The sequence below is a fragment of the Malaya genurostris genome, chromosome 1, assembly GCF_030247185.1.
Source record: "Malaya genurostris strain Urasoe2022 chromosome 1, Malgen_1.1, whole genome shotgun sequence".
Classification (NCBI taxonomy): Eukaryota; Metazoa; Arthropoda; class Insecta; order Diptera; family Culicidae; genus Malaya; species Malaya genurostris.
The window spans coordinates 21,072,994-21,091,171 of NC_080570.1; the positions used below are offsets into that span (position 1 = coordinate 21,072,994).

The 18,178-nt window shown below is 36.8% G+C and overlaps 1 protein-coding gene across 1 annotated transcript in view; it reads right to left on the reverse strand.

The window, feature by feature from the left end:
* Positions 1 to 18,178, reverse strand: part of LOC131434460 (tachykinin-like peptides receptor 86C) — a 186,027-nt gene that overhangs the window by 146,345 nt on the left and 21,504 nt on the right. The window lies entirely within an intron of this gene.

Here is an 18,178-nt window from a genome sequence, read left to right on the forward strand (position 1 = left end):
TCCATCGTCAAAGCATCATCTCATCTGACAGGGGCTTCTAGGAGCTTAGATAAAAAAACAAAAACAATTCCGATGCACCGATAATTGTTTCACACGTTCGGAAGGCTAACGAACATAACGAAGTTGCTGTTGTCGTTTCGATGTCCTGTCCGTTTTCTGGTCATTTCACTACCGATCTATTGGACAGGGAACCGATATTGAATTCGCACAACCTTTAATTACTCGTCGGTCGAAGCGTTCCTTTGCTAAGCATTAATTTTCTATTTTTGAATGAAATGTCAAGTCATGGTCGGATGTATGCAATCAAGCAGGAAGAGAGGATTTCGAGTAATGTACAAGTCTGATTTGTAATTGAGAAAAGATGCATTATAAAATCTCACATATTTTTATCCAGCGAAGGATAGAGAAAAATATATTAGAGCCATTCCAGAAATCGGTGGCAAATGATTAGACTTCGCATACTACGATTTGGATGAAACCTTCCACAAATATTTAGAATAACAAATCATTTGTTTTGCACGGATGAAGAAACAAGTTTGATATATGACTAAATTGTAAAAATATTGAAATAGTTCTAATTTGGAGAATAATTAATTTGCTACAAAAGTGGTATCCAAGAAGAAATTGTAAGAAATCACTCGGGCACCATTTCGATTATTATTATGTAAGAGGAATGCATATGTTAAGCTGCATATAAATTGAATTTTAACACATTTTCAATTTAGGAAGTCTCTACGAAAAAAACATATGATGCGAAGTTTCTGACATTTGTAATGCTATTTTTGACTATTTTGAACGGATTTCATATTTTTGCAGATTCTATACGTTTCGTGTTCCACAAAATTTACGTTCAACTTACAATCTCAGGAAAACAGCCATTGTTGAAAAACGCAAAAACCGTTTCCTCCGTTACTGATTGATGAAACTTTGAAAAAAAAACATCAGTTTGTTTAGAAAACTGATCCAAACAAACTGATATGTCTCTTTTGAACTTTTTTTCAACTACAGCGAAAAAAAACTGCTTTTGCGTTTTGCAACAATGGCAGTTTTGCCCCTTAAAAACAAACGATTTTAGTGTACATCAGTCCAGTCACTCGCTAGGTATAAGATTTCATCTCTCTTGAAGATTTAATTTTTCTTGGTTTAAAGGTTTTATCGCTCTCCCATATTTTTTTCTGTACGATTGGTGGAGTAAAATGCGTGCGAGCAGAACAAAATCCTCGCGCAAATTGGTGCCAATCGGGCAAAGAATCCTTGTCGTTATTAGCCGAAAGCAGTTAAACTTCGTGATTGACTTTCAAAAATTGTTTAACGTTTCCAAAAAGATATTGTTGCTGCGAAGCCCGTACTGAATTTTGATCAGTTTTAGCACTCTTTATGCCAAATGTATTAACATTATCCTCAAGGACTATACAGTTTTTTACATTACTGACCCTTTTCAGGGCCACCAAAATAATAATTTGATGAGATTATGAACTTTCATTTGAGCCTAAGTTTGTGAAAATCGATTAAGCCATCTTGAGAAAAATGAAAAAGTTCCGTTTTAAGGTTTTCGACAACTATTTCCGGTACTTTCGGAACCGGTATAGCCGATGTCGGTTTGTTTAGTAGGTAACTAACAAAGACTACAAATCAAAACAATTTTGAGCCAAATCTTAAAGAATTTTAGCCTTTTTTGTATCGTCGCTCTGAATGACCGTGTTTCATTTTAAATACGCTTTACCCTATAACTCCGAACCCGTAAGTCGGATTCGGATGAAATTCAATAGCAATCTATAGCAGCTATAAGACCTTTCATTTTAGCTTTAGTGAAATTCGGTGAAACCATCTCTGAGAAAAATGAGTGACATTATTTGACACATAAACACACACAGACATTGCTCAGCTCGACGAACTGTGTCGAACGGTATAAGGACACTTGGTCCTTCGGGTCAATTTTTACAAATCGATTTTTATATGAAAAAATATGAGAAAGGCAAAAGCCAATACCTCATCCGAAAAAAATAAGCTTGTAAGGTTTAGGTACCACTTTGGTTCGAGTCGGGTACGGGTGAAGATTTTTATTTTGGTCGGTTCGGGATTGGAGGAAAATTATTCACGCGGTAAAACGTTGTTTGTTTTTTTTCTCGATCGGGCACGGGTCGGGTTCGGATTCAAGAAATTGCTTACCCAAACATCTCTATTTCCGGACATATAATAGTATAAGAGACGTAAATGACAAACTGAACTTATGCTTAATTATACGATTGAGCCGATTTCGACAATCTTAGGCTCGAAAATCATCATTAGACCATTGATCAAGTTTGAAAGGCTCATGGCGAAAGCTTACGGTTCCGGGATAAAATCGTAGATGTGACGTAAACGATAAACAGCTCTTTTTTCGATCCGCTCAATTTGCTCTGAAATGACTGATACAATTTGGACAAACTTGGACCTGTTTGAACGTGGTCGTGATCCGTGACCGTGGATTATGGAACACTTCCGGTTCCGGGGAACAATCGTATAAGTGACGTAACTGACAAAACGCTACAAAAATTCCGAAATCGAAAAATTTTGTTTCATGCCAAATGTCTTAGAATTACATGAAACGTTGAGATCTCGCGTTATCTCGAAAATATTTATTTTTCAAAAATATCGACTCTGGGACTAAGAAAAATCTTGATCTTTCCTAAATTGTAAATTTTTGTTTTTTTTATGAAAAATGTCTTAGAAATGCATGAAACGTCGGAATCTGGTGTCATACCAGAAAAGTTTTGTTCATCCTACAAAAATCCCAGTCGATTTGGTCGTGAATACGAATTACTCTACTATGAGGCGCCTTTTAAAAATTAAAATCTAAAATGCTTTCTTTCAACGAGTATTCACGAGAAAAACTCATGACGCTTGATTGTCTTTCTCGTGCACGGACGACGGTTTTGGTGCAGTAAGCGCATTGCATTTTCGGGTATAAATTTAAAAAACAATGACACACAGTTGAATGTTGATATATGTAAATTAAAGGTTAAAAATTAAAGAAACTGCAGGCGAACAATTTTTTACTCTCTTTTGTCTTGTCTTATTAATTAGTGTGTTAAAATAAGTGTATAGTGAATTCGTCATACTTTAGTTTGGATGCACCGATTGAAATTCAGGAAGTAACCTTACACAATTCACCCAATATATCCACTTATGAGAACGATTTCACATATTAAGAAGTGTAAAGTTTTATTCGTATTCACGATATCCAGTTATGTCTCTGACATTACCCACCCATTTTTTTTCAATCATTTTTTTCGAAACAACACCAGATTTAGACAATGTTTTTCGATCTTGGAAGTGTCATGGACCCCTGATCGTCAAATGGCGAGATAACTAAGTCCTCACAAGTTCTTATCTCATGCCTCCCCGTGTGCCTATGATGACATTTGGTCAATAGAACGGCGTCAACTGGGTGCTATCGCTTTCTACGTTAGTAGCAGAATGAGAGGGTGCGAATTGACTCATAAGTTTAAGCCCATCCTAAAGTGCAATGTTCATCATAGTATATTACAACATATAATTCTGTTGTTTATTACATCCTGTATTATTATTATGATTATTACTATTATTATTAGAAGAAGAGCGTAACTTACACTGCAACATTAACTGTTATATTGTATCATAGCATATTATTTCATATATTATCGTCTTACATTATTTTATGTTATTATATAATATGTTGTATGGTATTATACTGCATTGCATTATATCATATTATATTGTATTATGTATTATGTTATATTATAGGGTTTATACGTACCTCTGCGCAAAATATAAATTTGTTTTCCTTATAAGTTATCATTTTTAAAGTAATCTTTTAACTAAATATCAAGGTCGTCACAAGGTGAGCTTAGTCCTCACTGGTTCCTGTTTCATGCTTAACAGTTCGGCTGAAAAGTTCGTATCGTTTAATAGAAACACACATTTTTCTGCCAAAATTCGTTTTTTTTATTCAACATAATTGCCATCAGAGGCGATACAGCGATTATAGCGATCTTCCAACTGTTCGATACCATTTTTGTAGTACGATTTGTCCTTTGCCTCAAAATAGGCCTCAGTTTCAGCGATTACCTTTTCATTGCTTCTAAATTTTTCACCAGTGAACATTCTCTTGAGGTCTGAGAACAGGAAAAAGTCAATGGGGGCCAAATCTGGAGAATACGGTGGATGGGGGAGCAATTCGAAGCCCAATTCGTACAATTTCAGCATGGTTTTCATCGACTTGTGACACGGTGCATTGTCTTGATGAAACAAAACTTTTTGAGGCCGTTTTTTTTTTTTGAAATTTCGTCCTTCAAACGCTCTAACAACGCTATATAATAGTCACTGATGATGGTTTTTCCCTTTCCAAGGTAGTCGATGAAAATTATACCATGCGAATCCCAAAATACAGACGCCATAACCTTACCGGCCGATTGTTGAGTCTTTCCACGCTTTGGGTTCGGTTCATCGCGTGCAGTCCACTCAGCTGACTGTCGATTGGACTCCGGAGTGAAGTGATGGAGCCATGTTTCGTCCATTGTTATATCGACGATAAAAATCGGTTTTATTTCGATATAACTGCTCCAAACACTGCTCAGAATCATCAATTCGTTGTTGTTTTTGATCGATTGTGAGCTCACGCGGCACCCATTTTGCACAAAGCTTTCTCATATCCAAATATTCGTGAATAATATGTCCAACACGTTCCTTTGATATCTTTAGGGTGTCAGCTATCTCGATCAACTTCACTTTACGGTCATTGAAAATCATTTTGTGGATTTTTTTCACGTTTTCATCGGTAACAGCCTCTTTTGGACGTCCACTGCGTTCATCGTCTTCGGTGCTCATATGACCAGTACGAAATTTTGCAAACCACTTACGAATTGTTGCTTCGCCCGGTGCAGAGTCTGGATAACACTCATCAAGCCATTTTTTGGTTTCGGCGGCACTTTTTTACATCAAAAAGTAGTGTTTCATCAACACACGAAATTCCTTTTTTTACATTTTTTTTTTCACAATAAGAAAAGTAGCTTCACTCAAAATGCAATATCTCACAAACTAATAATCAGACAGCTGTCAAATTTATACACGTATCTTTTGAAGGTTGGTACTAACTGAAAATAGTATGGATTTAATTCTAGTGGCTAATCTATTCCCTCCCATAGAAACGATACGAACTTTTCAGCCGATCTGTTACACGTGTGTCTGTGGTGACAATTGGTCGATGGAATGCGTTGATGGCAGAATGAGAAGATGAGAAATGACATATAAATTCAAGTAACATAATATCATAGCATACCGCAACATATCATTTTATTCATTCTATTATTTATTATATATTTCATTGTACTATATTATATTGTTTTTTATAATTATTTTCATTATTATTTTTAAAGATGTGGATATTATTATTGTTATCAGAAGACAAATATTCTACTTCCTGCAGTATTGCTTAGATAGAAGAGCATAACTGACACTCTACATTAACTGTTATTTTATATATTGTTTTACAATATATTATATTATATTATGTTATATTATATTATTTTGCAATCTATTTTATCATTTTATGTTATATTATCCATGCACTGGATATCATCTTTTATTCCCGCGGAATACGAGTAAGTGACTCTACTTACATATCTGCTCAACCTTTTTTGTTCGCTTTTCGGTAACAGCTATAGTAAGAAGGTGAATGGATGAGTCATATCGGAGCTACTGTAAGTCTACCCGCTTCCACTGGCAAGTCCTTGAACTGATGGTGGCTTCACTTCACATCACATCACATCACTCGGAAGTGTCCTGGACCCCTCCCTTTTGGTGATTTTTCAAGATCGGAATCCCTTTTTGAGGTGCTTAGTCATTTGATTCATTTGTCACTACCACTTTACGAAATCGGATAATGCATTTTTTGTATTGGAACTAAATTTGAGCAAGTTGTGCTCATTTGAAAATTTAAAGTTTAAATATATAAATTTTAGAAGTTTAACTCGGTTCAAGGAATATTACCGAATAAGTGATTATGTGTTAAAGCGCACTTTCACGAATTTCCACAACCTATCTGGAAATAATTGAACCTTTGCCAAACAAACAATTACGAAAATGTAATTTGAATGACAAGAGAAAGAATAAAGAAGTGTTTTTCAAAAACTGTTTTTTAGTTCAACCTATATTCGGTAGCTGGTATTCGGAAAATTATCGAGTTTCCGATAGATTAGAGCCGGAATTATGCTGGTAGCTAGTTAAGGGTTGAACAAACAACACGCCCCAGTATTCGTGAAATGGGCCGAACAGCTTAAAAGCTCTGATTTGCATTGTCGTTTTGTGAAGCAATCTGTCGAAAGCGTGGGCCTTTCCTTATCGCTTCTTCCGGAACAATAAACCGCAAGTTCTGCCGCGTGTACGGCACTTGTTGTTTATACAGCTGCTGTTAGCCACCCACAGGAATTTACCATTTTTCGACGAACTAAAAAAATTTCTTGGTCCTTCACCGAACTCTCGTTGTAACTCGTTGCTACCAACCGAATGGTAGTTTCTCGCAAAACAACTGAAGAGCTCATAAATATGGAAGGGAGTGTGTTTTTTTTCTTTCTTATTTCCGTAAACTGTGGGAGAAGGAGTGCATATATTGGAGCTCGCAGGAAGCAATAATACTTGCTAATCTATTCGTTCCACGGTGAAAGAGCTCCGGCTGCTGCAGGCGGTGAAAGCTTAACTGGTCCTGAATATTGATAGAGCAATCAATCAATCCTCTGGAGAGGTTCGTTTACAAATTAATTTGCCCGGTATATTAAATAACTTTGTTCTTCGATGGCTTGCATTAATCAATCTTTACGCGGAATCGAAACTGGTTCTCTCTATAAGGACATTTCATGACATCCTGAGGTTTTCTCACAGTAACTATTTTTTTTCTGCGCAAGCAACAGTAGTCATAGGCACCGGGTTCTGAACAGTGTATTGTTTGCAAGATTGAATAAAAGTTAATTATTAGATAGCCTATATTTTGGCTCTTTGGTTTTTTTGTTTTTTTTACACTCAATTTCGGTAGACTACTGTCCTTTTAAGTGTGCACTGGATCTTGGGCCCAGAGGTTATAATATTTTCCCGTTATCATTGTCACGAACAGCAAAACGGTTCCAAAGAAATGATAAAAACGTGTCAAACCTCCGAAAGTCGCAGGATGATGATGACAAAAAAAAACAAAACGTAACGAGCAATGTAATTTTTCTCCTTACTGCATTGGGCAAACATTTTTTTTGGTTTTAGCTTTTTCAACATAAACGTGACTTGAAACTGTGCACAATTATCAACTCCGCATAGGGACTCGCCTCAGCACATATCGCATTGGGGGAAGGACAACTGCTACGAAACCGATTCACGCATTTTTTTAGCGTTTGCTAGCTTGAATTTGATCCTGGTGAGAAGGAGCACGTTTTGTGGTAAATTGTTCAAATGCTACTGTGAAAAGTTTTTCTATGTGTGTAGGTGTGTGTGTGTGGTAAAGTAAACATTCTACACGAATCCGTGCGTCGACAGGACAGCAAGGAAAGGTCAGCTTTTGGTCATACGGAAAGCTGCTGAAAAACCGATTTGTGGGAATAGACCATGTGGCATTTTACACTCTTAGAGAATTTAGCCAAATATTTGTGCTCCCAGTAGTAGAAGATAACTTTTTCCTTTTGGTATCTTTTTCAAATCGCTTATGTGCTTGTTATTACAGTCTTTCCGCTTCTTTCCTTCTGTAGCAAACCTAGCTCATTGAGATCCACTGGGAATGTTTTCGTTACCTACATTTTCTGCATTTCTGATTCATGATTTCTTGTTGCATTGCGGCGATGGTCTTGGCATTTTGTTTTACTGATTTCATTCCGCCTTCTATCAAACGGCTAATAAAATCTAAATGTCTAAATCTTTTTGTTTTTACGTTTCGTCTTAAGCTCATCAGCGCATAGCAGTTCTGGTTAAACTTCCACGCCACTCAGCAGTTCAACGTGAACCTCTAATTGACAAAAAATTCTAAGGTGTATCGAAGTACAGTGTTTTTACTGATAATGTCTCGAACGTTAAAAAAAACCTACTTTGTACTGGTCGTATTCAGTTAGTAGTTACCTAGATTTGCTTAGCGGTTTCAGTTGAACTGCTAAGTGGCGTGGCAGTTCAACATGAACGGCTATGCACTGATGAATCGAAGTTTTATGCGAATTTTTAGAGTTATGTGGTTTTTTTATGTGAAGTTTCATGGTTATGCGGTTTTTTTATGCGAATTTTCCGAGTTATGCGTTTTTTTATGCGGTACGTAAACTCGCATAAAAAAAGACTTCAGTGTATTTATAAGCTGGATCTAGAGATAAGTTTCCAGTATTTACTCAATGTTGGCAACTAGCGATCAGCTCTGAGAAATCGATGTGAGCTCAATGTTTAGAAAATTCGCATAAAAAAACCGCAGAGAGGAAACCGCATAACTCTGAAAATTCGCATAAAAAAACCGCATAACTCTGAAAATTCGCATAAAAAAGTCGCATAAAAACCGCATCAAAAGACCTTAGTGTATTTATAAGCTGGATCTAGGGTTAAGCTTCCAGTATTTACTCAATGTTGGCAGCTAGCGATCAGCTCTGAGTAATCGATGTAAGCTCAATTTAAAAAAAAATCGCATAAAAAACTGCAGAAAGAAAACCGCTTAACTCAGAAAATTCGCATAAAAAAAACCGCATAACTCTGAAAATTCGCATGAAAAAGTCGCATAAAAAAGACCTTAGTGTATTTATAAGCTGGATCTAGAGATAAGTTTCCAGTATTTACTCAATGTTGGCAGCTAGCGATCAGCTCTGAGAAATCGAAGTGAGCACATTTTTTTAAGTTTCTGACCAATACTTACGGTGCTTCAGGAATCAAGAACCGAGAATACTGTTTGAATGACCATCATCAAACAAAACCAATTAATTAAAGTAGTTTGGAGGCCAGTTTAGTAGATTTTTTCTCACTCTTCGCACGGTCATTTTAAATGACGATGTGACATTTTGAACATTCTTCGTCCTGTATTTCCGGAACGGGAAATCGGATCCGGACAAATTTCAATAGAAGTCTTTTCGATGTTTCATTTCATTCTAAGTTTATGAAAATTGGTCTAGTCAGTTCTGACTGCACCGAAGGAAACACGAAAGTGTACTGAAGTGAATCTATCATCAATTAATATGTTTGTGGTGTTTTATCCAAATGCCAAGTCAAGATTTATGTTATAAAGTCTAGCTAGAATTTAAAGAGTTACACTTGAATTTCTATTTTTTTATTTCGGAACCAATAGTGTCGAGATTTAGACATATTATCAAAATTTCCGAAAATATCGGCCATCCGAAATTTCACTACTGTCGGTCAGTTCTACAGTATTCTCGGCAAAAGCAACTGATTATACCTGCTTTAATCCACCTAGTGGTGTAATGACGCCTTTCTCATATAACTCATGTTTTTATAAATATTACAGAGCTAAGGGATTCCTAAAAAAAACTTTAATTGGAAACTTTCATTTTTTGAATAAGAACAAAAAAAATGTTTGAGCATCCGCTACCATAACCTTCCCAATTTATAACAAGTTTCAAGCCAAGTTTACATGAATTCATTTTTTTTTTGGTAAAAATTTTAAACACACTTCACCGGAAGTCGCTCTCTAACAAAGGTCAATAACAGTCTTTAAGGCCATAACACGTTTAATTTCAGTCCGAATTTGTGAAAATTTACTCAGCCGTCTCTGAGAAAATGAAGAGAGTTCCGTTTTTGAATTTTGGACCACTATTTCCGGGAACTGAAAACCGGCATAGCTGAAATCGGTTCGTTTAACTAACAACTAACATAACCTATAAAATGAATCAATGTTGGGCCAATTCAGAATAATTTCTCCTTATTTTGCATTATCGCTCTAAATGATGAGTTGCAATTTCATACACCAGAAGTCGGATCCGGAAAAAATTCTACACTTACTTATGGTACCATAATATACCTTTCATTTCACCCTAAGTTTGTGAAAGCCGGTCCTCTGGCCATTCTGAGAAATAAGAGTGCTTTCCGATTTGTGCACGATCACTTTTTTCGGTACTTCCGGATAAAATCAGATAGGATAAGATATGGGATTGGGAGAACAAAGTTTGTGAAAATTGGTTGAGCGGTCACTATTTTTTATTTTCTAGCACTCTTTTATTCCGTTACTCCGGAACTGGAAGTCGGATCAGAATGAACGTTAATAGCAAACTATTCATTTGAATCCGAATTGAAGAAAATCGATTTGCTGAGAAAATCGAGTGTTCTTTTGTCGTGAATAGGACTTACTTTATTATGGGGCGCCTTTTCAAAATTTACCCTGTAGAAGAATGGGAATAATTTTTTTCTCCATGTCATCGGAAATATGGTTAGCTATTTATGATCAAATTTTCAGTAGTATGAGATAATCATAAGTAACACAAAATTGACGATTTCTTAAATGTTCGGTATGAACGAGCATCAAGGTGGAATTCAGTGCCAAAATAAGGCGCGTAAAATTTCAACCACATGACTTTGAACGAATCATCGCACAAAGCGTATAGTGCAAATCCGGCACATAGAAATACTGAATGCAATGAGCTTACAACATGTTTTGTTCGCTAGTGAAACAGACACTAACTATATATCACCTTGCTGATTATTGTATCATTTTATGAAAGAACTGAATAATATTCAAACGAGATATTTTTTTTATATGGAATTAGAACTCTGGCTTGTAAGACGTTTACTAAGAATACCTATCTGTGGATATGCTTTCAAATTCGCTATACAATTTGTATTTTCTAGACGGGTTCAACAAGTAAGTAATTAAAATTAATATCATATCAATTCCCTTCTTAAATTTAGAAATCCTAGATGGCTGAAAACGATTTGTTGTGGATTTGTTCAGTTTATGAATGAATTTGAACGTTGCCTTTTTTTATTTAAGCAGTCTTTTTCCCTATCCAACCCCGTCATTTTTAGCTTTCGTGTGTTTCCAGGGTGTGACCAGCGCCGTATGCATTGAACCGCCAACCCGGGTCAACTAGTACGTGCGATTATCGATATTCGGAAGCATGGAAAAAATATGTCAGTTCTATACGTATTCTCGTCATCCAGTTATGTCTCTGACATAACTCTCCTGTAATTTTTTTTTAATTTTTGTTTTTATTTTAATTCGTTACTCTCAAACCGGGAGTTTGATGCGAACAAAAGTTCAATAGCAGGCTATGGAACCGAGAGACCTTTTATTTAAATCTTTAAATCTAAATTCGCTCCAGCCATCTCCGAGAATATTGAGTGAACATTTTTGTTACAAGTATTTTTATCTCCGCTCAATTTTCTCGAAGATAGCTGAACCGATTTTAACAAGCTTAGGCTCGTTAGCGATGTGAATTCAGTACGAAGATTAATTTCCGGAGATATAACGATATAAACCAGGGGTTCCCATGGACCCCTTTACTAAAATTAACTGATGCCTCAACCCCCATTAACAAATTCCTTTGAAAATTCAATTTCTTGCATTTTTAATATTAGTGTAAAATACTTACCAATTTCTGCGGATGGTCAAATAAACACAACTTTTTCAGCGTAAATAATTCAAATAACAACTTATACCAAACAATAGGGGGTCGATTTCTAGACCTCGTCGATCCCCATAGTGAGTTTTCGTTTACGTCGACCCCCGCAAAAAGGATATCGACCACTTTGGGAACTCCTGATATAAACAATGGCCTTTTACACTATCTTCTATATTGGATCTAAACTTTAATTTTAGTACTTAATTCAAATGGTTAATAAATATTTTTCCCGAGCAATATCCTTTTAGTTATGATCTAAAAAAAATATTTCCTTTCTAAACATTTCGTCTTCGACTGATTAGTGCAACAGCAGTTTATGTTGAAACACTGCTAATGCCACCTCGCGGTTCACCATAAACCTCTAACTGATGTAGAATGTGCTATGTTTTTTCTGAAGTGCCAAAAGAACGAGACGTGACGTATTCGAGAGCTCGAGCATTCAACAGTGTTTAACGATCCTTTTCATTGCGATTCACGTCATCCGGTTATGTCTCTGACATTACACACCCGCATATTGCCTTTCTCTATAGAAAGGTAATTGAGCTGCTGGAGAAACCGATTTTTGATCGAAGCTCTAGAGACCCCTAGTGTGTGCAATGTTATATCATTCGATTCAGGTCGACGAGCTACTCTTGAGTCGCATTCTAAGATCAAATGAATCAAGTGTGCGAGTTTTTGCGGAAAGCACAATTTTCTCGGAAATGGCCGAATCGATTTTAATAAACTTCAGTTCGTTTGAAAACTACTATAAAAACAAAGTCTTGGCATTCTTTTTGTGGAATTTGGCCTTTCTGTTTCAACAGACTTCGCAGCCGATTCTTAGCGTACAGAATCATTGAATGGCTAGTACTATGGATCCTACTAACACTATGAATCCTTCCAGGTTGGGGCTCGAACATGTGACAGCTGGCTTGTAAGACCAGCGTCCTATGCATTGAACCGCCAACCCTACTACTATTGAGCAGTTATTAAAGTTCAAAGATCAAGAGACTGTCACTTCCGTTTCTGTTTTTTGTATTTTTTATTTCATAGTTGTATTCACGCATTGAAAGCTACGATCGATCAAGTTTGAAAGGGTGAACGAAAACATTTCCGGTTTCGGCGATATAACCATTTAAGTGACGTAACCGACACGTTGCAGTTTCTTTAATTCGTCAAATTTCCGGGGAAATTCCTTAGCCGATTTCGGGAATCTTAGATTCGTTAGAATTGTTTGACAAGATAAAATAGTTCATAGCGAACACTTTCGGTTATATTAATCGCATAAATGACATAAATGATACTATCGTGTAAAAGACGCAACCGATCAACTGCACCTTTTCATATGTGCACAATTTATTCAGAGATGGCTGCGCTGATTTGGATAAACTCAGGCTTAGGAAAACACTTCCAGTTCAACATATACAATCGTATAAAAAACGTAGCCGAAAAAAAACTACTTTCTCACAGATAGCTCAACCGATTTCAACACACCTCGGCTCGTTTGGAAGCAATGAAATGTTCACAGAAATAATTCTTTCTGGTGAAATATCCGACAAAGTGAATGGCTCAATGAGTTCAACTAGGGCTAGACACTCAATCCAATTTCTTCGGATTCCCCGCGCTAGAACTAATTACTAATTTAACGAACCCTTTGTCAGCAAGTGCCACGTGCTCGATCACTGTTTCAGTACTTTTGACTTTCATTTATCTCGTAATGTTGTAATTAAGAAACTGTTCCTCCGATTGCTGTCTAATTAGATTTAGTTTAATCAGATTCAATATAGTCTTAGCCTAATTAGTATTAATAATATTGAATAAAATTTATGAAAAATGTGTCATTTGGATGACTGTAATCTGTTGATGCAAAAGATGATGAGGTTTTATGCCTGTTGGAGAGAAAGTTTAACAGAAACTAGCTCCAGAGGGCTTTTCCCTACTCCTGAATAAACGCAGATCTGGGAGCAAAAACATTGTGTTAAGCTGGGCATTGCCGCTTCCGAAGATATAACCGAATAAATGACGTAACCGACAAAACACACTGCTTTCCTCGATAATAGCTTGTCCAGTTTGAAAGTTGCTAAGTAGTCAATGATCAAGTTCAAACGTATTATTGCTGATACTTTCGGTTCTGGAAAGTTTGCCGAATAAGCGACGGTAAACTGAATCAATCTGGAAAGCATTTAACCTAACTAAATTAGTTACCAAAGCTTAGCCCCACGTAGAAAAATTGTTGTTTGAATGACAAAAAAAAGATATCATCACACCACTAGATGGATTAAGAGCCGGTTTTTGATTTAGGTCACATAATTTTCAAGCAATCCAAGACTCTTTTTACGGTAAGGTGTCCAGTAGGCTTGAGACATCTACGGTCACTATGATCTGCAAAACACATCACGATGACGAAAAACAATATTAATCAAAAAATTATTTTCCACTCTCGGAACTTTGTTGGACTCGGCGCGATGGGCAGTAATTAAAAAAGTTGATGACGCCTGTTTGCGGGTAGCAATAAAAATTGCCTTTTGATGTTGCGCGAAACCATTCGAGTTTAGGGGCCGGGCCGAGGCGGAGTGAGATTAAAATCAGCAATTTGGAATAAAGCCCGATCGTTGTATTTAAAAGCTGAATTCTCGGGAAAAAAAAGTTCAAGTTGAACAAATTGAAAATATCACATAACGAAGAAAATGGTGTTTTTGTGAAATGAGTTACTATTTAATTTCGAGGATACATAAATTGTCCTATATCGTATATATTTCAAGTTCCACTGGAACAGAAGTGGATCAGAAGCGGTTGTTCACCACCATCTCAACCGTGGCCACGCGTTGTGATATATTTTTTTTATTACTGTTATTATGCAACTGCTTTTTAAAATCACATAAAAACCCACACAATAAAACACACAGGATTTTTGGAAGAAACACCTGTAACACTTTTATTGCTGCGTAGTTACTTTGTGTAATCATGAACGAAAATATGCAAGTGGGTACGTGATAGAAGCACTTAAGCGAGTTGTTTACAATTTCATTCGCTTGCTTTCTATGGCTAATGGATGTGCCAAATTGCTCTTGTAACAAAAATGCTACGTAAAATTAATGTCCATGTATGGACGATCTCTGAAACGTGTCGAAGGCTTATTGCACTTTTCATCCACGAAAAAAGAACAAATCCCATTTTAATTCGTTGAATCTTTTAATTGATGCATCACTTGAAAATTCTAGTTGCTTTCTCAAACCAATTCGAAGAAAAATAAATTTATTCCAAAAACTGACATCGGTAGTTCAATTAAACCTTCGTTTAAACTAGTTCGCCACGAGAGACAAAAATTGATGAAGGTTTCGGGAAACCCTACCGACCCATCGATGTCGAAAATGAATCGGTGATAGGTTTTTAATTGAACAAACTATTTTGCACTATACCTTATGATAAAAAAAGAACCGGAATTTTCATTTTAAAATTCCCGCGCTTGTCCAATCGGTAAACTTTTATTCTCTCAACGTTGGCAACACTTTCATACACATTCTGTCAAATTTTGACGCATATCGTACGATCAGTTTTTGTTTGGCGTCTATACAAAGAAGTTGCAAAATTTTCGTGCGGCGATTTTTATAATGGATGAAAATTCAGAACAACGACACCCACCCATCCTAATGCACAACTTCAGTAGAGGTTTCAGTTGTTTATGCTTATGGCAGTTGGTAACAAATTGCTGTCTCAGTTGCAATGTCGAAGCGATTTTATTGATGAAGTTATTGACAAATTTACTCGCCGCGCAGAAAGATATTGCGAAATAATATTAATAGATTCCTTTTTCTTAAGCAGTCCCTTGTTTCAACTCTACACTGGACCCTTGATAATGGAACATGGAACAGAAATGTTGAGTTAGCATTTTTTTTACATATGCAATTTACACATACATATACATATGCACGCAAACATACTCACGCACATACATACATACATGTACTTCACCTGCAAATATTGTAACATTGAGGGATTATGTACCAAGAGTCATCTCATTAGTAGAATCACAATGTTATTTTAGCGATTACTCAACTTTCAATTAACGAATTGTGATAAAATCGAATACAATATCTTTGCTTTGTATCTGTGAAGCAATACCCCAGAAAAAGTAGCTCGAAAATACTGTTGTTATAGCGACGCAAAAACTCGAAGCAAATGTTCCTAATTTCAGCTTACTCTTGAAGTCAATCTATCGATCATAGACAACAGGTTTCACTCTAACTAATGGTTTTCGTATATGAGATGACTAATGGAGGTGAGTTAAGGGAGTACCGTTACCCTACTTCTATCTCTACTATTGGTCGATCGTTAGTCCTGAGCTGAAACGGTGGCCTTTATTACCGTTCTTGGATGCACTTTCTCTTACACTTCACTCACACATCAACTCACCCATCAGATATCCTTACAAAATAAACTGGATGAACATCGTTTGAGAGGTATCAGTGGTTTGCTCACATGTTCAGTCTATATTATTTTATTCTATTTTATAATATTACATCTCATTCCACTGTATTTTATGGTACACAAACCACCTATAAACGTCAAAGATGAACTTGAAACTCAATTGGGATTCGTTCACTTCACGTATTTTCTACTTCATTCTAGTAATAAGGGCCGGTAGTATACAAATGAAACATTAAATAAAGCTCAGTTAAGTCCTACCGGCCTCTCCAACCCCGGATGTTGGAGCGTAATGCAATCAACATCTTATTCAAGTCGTTCCATATCTTATTCATGTATTTCAATAATGAAGCTAAAAGCTGTAACACACATTCATATTAAATTGTGATTGATTGTATTTGATAATGATTGCAATACAGTCAAGCCTACCAACCATGGGAGGGATACGTTGCACTGGCAGTTGAACTTGAATTGCTAACGCTCTGAGAAGTCGAAGATGAAACCCAAATAGAAAACCAAAGAAGAAAATTTATAATCAATTAAGGAGTGTATCGATAAGTAGTTGAATGTTGTTATCAAACAGTTATTACTCTGAAATGGCTTAATTTTTTGCAGCGTGTTTTGCGGTGACACGTTTGTTTACATGTCAATAACAGCTGCGCAATCGATTGGTTTCGGTACGGTTTATCGTTTCAATGATGAGTCGAATTGATCCGGAAACGCGAAAGACAATTCTGCACACTTGGTGCTCTGAAAGTGGTGTCACGTACAAGGAAATTGCGAAACGGGTGAAAGTGCACCACACCAGTGTCAAAAATATTATCGAGAAGTTCGGTAAGACCCTTTCCATGAAGGATTTGCCCCGATCCGGTAGGAAAACGGGTCCCAGCCAGCCCGGCCGGGACTTAAAAGTGGTTGAGTACATCAGGAAAAACCCATCGGCGTCGACGCGGGATTTGGCCAAGCAGTTCAACGCTAGCATCGGGATGATTCAACGGATCAAAGTTCGGAACTCCCTGAAAACGTACAAGAAACAGAAGTAGCCAGAAAGTCCCTGGTACAGCAAGTTCAGGCCAAAACAAGAGCGCGAAAACTGCATAACCGGATTCTACAGAATAAAGACGGATGCATCCTTATCGACGACGAAACCTACGCCAAGGAAGACTCTCGAGCGCTGCCTGGACCGCAATATTATACGAAATCGGTGTACCAGGACCTGGACGACGCTGACACGACGGTGGCGATGGAAAAGTTTGGGCAGAAGGTGTTGGTCTGGCAAGCAATTTGTACCTGTGGTTTGCGGTTGTCGATTTTCTTCACGAAGGGCACAATTAACGCCAAGGTGTACGAGGAAGAATGTTTGAAGAAGAGAATGCTGCCACTGTACAGAAAGCATTCTGGCCGGATTTGGCTTAAGCCCACTACGCCAACTCCGTTCTACAGTGGTTGTCAAAAAATAATGTGCAATTCGTGGAAAAGGACATCAACCCACCGAACTGCCCGGATCTTCGACCAGTTGAAAGGTATTGGGCAATTGTCAAGCGGCACTTTCGGAAGGAAGGTACAGTGTCCCAAAACATGCAGGAGTTAAAAAAAAACTGGACAGCTGCCACCAGGAAAGTCACAAAACTTACTGTGCACAATTTAATGAAGAATGTCAAGTCCAAAGTGCGAGCGTTTCACATAAACTAGGATTTTTTTCAATATAATCAGTGAAATGCATAAAAATGTAATTTTTCTACAATATATCGATAACTGATGTCAAAATATGTTTTTTTTTTTCGCTTTTTTATTCAATATCAATGTTGCTAACTACTTTTCGATACACTCCTTAGTACAAGTTAATGCTGTTTTGTTAACAAAATTGTTTTACTCTTATAACTAAATTCGTTTTCGTTCATTCTACCAGAATCTACTCCAAACCAATAGTTTCATGTAAGCGCATGGTGTTTCACTCTGGCTCAATCACTTTGCAGCAATATGCAATGTGAAAACGTCGCGTTTATTATTTGGTTTCGTAAAATTTTTCCCCATCCCCTCGAAGTTTATTCAGTCAACCTCAACTGAACGGTTCTTTTAATTCTATTTGATTCTGGCCGAAGTGTGCTTCAACCAGATTGATTCGAACGTCGAACGATGCTATACTTCCTAACAGTAGGTACTTTCCATTAAACCAACAAACA